Source organism: Bactrocera latifrons, unplaced genomic scaffold, assembly GCF_001853355.1.
Source record: "Bactrocera latifrons isolate USDA-ARS-PBARC rearing strain unplaced genomic scaffold, ASM185335v1 scaffold_197, whole genome shotgun sequence".
NCBI lineage: Eukaryota > Metazoa > Arthropoda > Insecta > Diptera > Tephritidae > Bactrocera > Bactrocera latifrons.
The window spans coordinates 40,226-44,545 of record NW_017535485.1 but is presented as its reverse complement, the minus strand read 5'-3'; positions in this window follow the sequence as shown (position 1 = coordinate 44,545).

Below are 4,320 nucleotides of genomic sequence, written 5' to 3'. Positions count from 1 at the left end.
CTGGCGACGGCCAAAAGTGCGGAGAGTACGACGAATTTGAAAGCCATTTTTGCGAATTTACTTTTTGTTTATTTGCTTTTGATTGAAATTGAGTTGAGAAGCTKCGTTGTTGTGCTTGCTTTGGATTGATCGATCGTTGAATGATACTTTTTCGGTCGCAGCTTGCGGTATATATAGTATATAATCATGAAGGGGATACAAAGAGAATGTGCATGTGAGAGTGTAAGTCCGCTGAGGTCGCGTTGTTTGTGTCATACAAGTATATCAAGCTAATGTTTATGGTTTTTTCACTCGTTTTTATTTTTTTCTATAATAATTTTTGGAATACTGTTAATTAGGTAACGCTTTTTATACTTATATTAAAAAAAACGTACATTTGCTTGAAAAGAGTAAGCGTAAAATGGATTTTTAAAGAAATCGTTTTGAACGCCTCAAAAAATTGWTGTTAGCAACTAGACCAATGTAGAGTTTGYTAGAAAAGTTAGGACTTTTACAYATGCATACATATGTATGTATGTTATAATAACAAGGAGATGACTTGATTGCTGTAATATATAAACCTTCATTAAATCAGTTCACAGTTAGAAAATTTTAGAGGACTTCAAAGACATATTAATTTKAAAGAGTCTTTCAGGATTTCTGATYCCAAGTTCTATTATTTTGAAAAATATTTGAGAAAAGCTTAGAGAAGTGTGATATGACTGAGATTATTGCTATCACGTTCCACCTTTTCGTTCAAAAAAATTTTTGTTTTCATTGAGCTACTAATGTCCGATATGCTTCTTGTAGACATCCATTCGAGTGCTTGATGGATTCCAARTGTTCTGTGTCGGTTCTGTAATAGGGCTGGGCATTCACAGAGAAAGTGGAAAATTGTTTTCTTATTCCTTAGTAGTTCGCTGCCCGGGCAGATGTTATTGTAGTTCATACCCATTTTGAACGCTTGTTCTCCAAATGGCAAATGGCGGTTAGTCTGAAGATCTTTTTTCTGGACCCATTTAATAAGTCATTAGTTCTTTTCTTGTCATATTTTGACCATATCTGTTTAGAAGATGAACTCTCGCCTGATCGATCTTAGCGAGCTTGGTATTAACACTGCCTCGGATTCGTTTATAAAAGCTCCTGCCTTTGCCAAATCGTCTGCTTTTTCGTTACCGAAAACGTTTCTGTGGCCGGTAGCCCAGATCAAGTCTAGGTGGAGCTTGTCTTCTAGTGAGCTCATTGCCATGTTGCAGTTAAGGACTATACTGGAATTAGACATCAGCGACGACAAGGCCAGGAGAGCCGTCTCGCTATCCGTATATATTGTTGCTTGCGTGTTCGCACGCCTTCTCTATGCCCAGTACTTCCGAAGATGCTAGCCGAATTCGGTAGACGGATAGAGAGAAAAGTTTGTGTTACCGAACAATATTCCATCACGATTTCAATATTAAAAATAGGCCAAAATTTATAATTATTTTACAGAGGTTGCCACCTGCTTAAAATTTTTTTTTTTAAAGAACTTTAAGAATAAGAATGAGTTGAGAAAACTACATAATACTTTTGTGAGACTGAAATGTTTATGAAAATCCATAGTTCAAAAATTTTTATGGGAGCTGCCACCTGGTTAAAAAATTTAATTTACTAAAATTAAATTATAACATTATGGGTATAGAGCTCAAGCGTTTTAGGCATGCTACAGCTGAAAGTATTTTTAAAAAGGGTTGCCACCTGCTTTAAAAGTTTTGTAAAATTTAATTCATAAAATAAAAGAAATGAAACATAAGACGCACAGAGTAATTTTGTTCGAAAAAAGGATTTATAACATAGAGGTAATTTGAAGGTGAGCCACAAAACACAGCACTTTTGTGTGTCGATCCGATTGCGATTAGACAAAAAATAGATTATTGAATACCTAAAATCAATCGTTTAATATTGAAGTCAAGCCGATAACGATTCACGCCGTTTTTAACCTAAAACTAACTCCTCTCTTATACGCACAACGTTGCTCTAACGATCCAATGTCACACCCAGTAGCCTTACGACAACTGTCTTCTGCTCATTGAAGATTTCAAATGCATCAAATTAGCCTGTTCCCTTGTCACTGSCAGATTTACAATGAGCAATTAGCAAGAGCAATTGTTGAATACGGAGTGGGCAGTGGAATGAACACACACGCACACGCAAACACACCGACAGTGTTGCAAGCGACAATTACTCAATAATTCATTAGATTTTCATGCAACGCATTTAATTCCATACAATTTCGCTTTCCGCCGCTCGCACTCTCAGCTACCAGCGCAGATATGAGTGACATTGTGGCAAGTCYACAGCGTATTTGCCACACGATGCGGCAGCAARGAACATTATCGAGCAACAACTAAAACAGATTTTAATTACAAAATTTGCACTTTACTGCCATATTTTTGTTGTGATGTTGCATTTGGTGCACTTTTCTGTTATTGTCGTAGCTGTTTTTGATTTTAAGTTGTTGTTTTTGTTTTTCTCATTGTAGTTGTTGTTAGTCTACATGCCACAACATATGCAATTGGAGCGCTTGTAATGCTTGAACAGTTGAACATTTGTTGYATGCAACGTTGCTGCCAGTTGCACTAATTTGCTGCCTGTTGCTGTTGTTGTTGTTGTTTGTGTTGTCGAAATTGCTAAACAAAATGTTCGTGTTTTAAATTGCATTTGTTGCGTAAACGACTTCAGCTGGGCGACCTTCAAATGCCGACTCGGCAATTCTACGCACAAACCGTTACAGTGTGCTGGTCATATGTATGTTAGAGTTTATATATGTGTGTGTGTTCCACTGCAGTTAACACAGAATGCAAACGTTTGCGAATTGTTGTCGAATGAAAGCCAAAAAAGCTGACTTTTAAAGCCCATATTTACACGTGTGTGCTGGTATATGTGCGGTTATATGAATCCAAACACACACTCACATACACACACACATATACGCATGAGGACAAGGCATCGTCTGCAAAAGTTGCWACATTGCATGTCAGAATGCAATTTGGTGACTATAAATAGCTTTGCCCCACACAAGCCACCAGCAGCAACAACAACAACAACACCAGCAACATGCAAGCCATCGTGCATTTGGCGCCATTCATCGCTGTTTGTCGGCATGGTCGGCATTGCCGGGGCGTATAATTAAATTATGAAAGGGACATAAGACGCATAATAAGTCATAAATCAAATTTACCTACCCCTGGGGACAGTTTGGATGCAGACAACGTACACAAATATATTTAGACAGATAAACACTCGAGCAGATGAGATGGATGAGATCGAGAAACGGCATGGGCAATTATATTAGTGGTGTGATGGTTGTTGGGCAAACATATGCAAGTGGTTTGGATATATCTGAGCGGGTTTATGTGTGTAGCTGCATTTGTTTCAATGTGTCAGTGCAGCAGTGAGTGAGCATATGCAATTGCAAGTGAGCCCATGGCAAGACACGTCTGTGCAAGTTGTAGGTTTGGAAATGCTTTGAGAGGAAGAAGGATGGAGCGGGAAGGAAGCGTGAGTTTTAGTCACCGGAGGAGCCGCATATGACAGCGGAGCTGGTTAACAGCAAAGCCAAAGCAGTTAGGCCGGCAAATGGACAATACTTTGGCGTGGTTGCGACATGCAAKTGCGTGGCAAAGAAAATATGCTGACTTTGACATGTGGAAGGACATTAGGGAGTTGTTTCATTAATGTGAAAGAGTTGAATGGGTTTGTGTATCAGTTTTTCATATCAAATACAATGCGTTTAATTATTGACAAAAATGGCTATATTGTCTTTCTAAAGATCAATTTCTTAACTTCATGTGCTTAGAAGGTCTCCAGCATATTTAAATCAAGAAAAAAGTTTTGACTAAAAACAGAAAAAAATCACAAGTTTGGCTGCACCGAAGTTATATCAATCATCACAAGTGCAGTTTTAGCACGACGGCAATAAAAACGTATGTTTCTTTATTTTTTTCGCTCAACTTGTATGGCAGATATACATATGTRTATATACTACGCATATAGTGGTTACATCTTGAAAAATATTTTATCCCAAATTTCATGATTTTTTTATTTTTATTTTTTTTTATTTTTTTTTATTTGATAATTTTCCCAACATACCTCATCAAATAAAAAAGCTGCACCGAAGCTAATATACCCTTCACAGGTGCATTTCTTCAATAACTATGTGTTCAGTTTATATGGCAACTAAATGCTACAGTAAGCCGATCTGAACAATTTCTTCGGAGATCACATTGTTGCCATAAAAAATAATATATGCCAAAATTCCTGAATATATCTTGCAAATGCAAAAGTTTTCCATAAAAAATCTTTTTT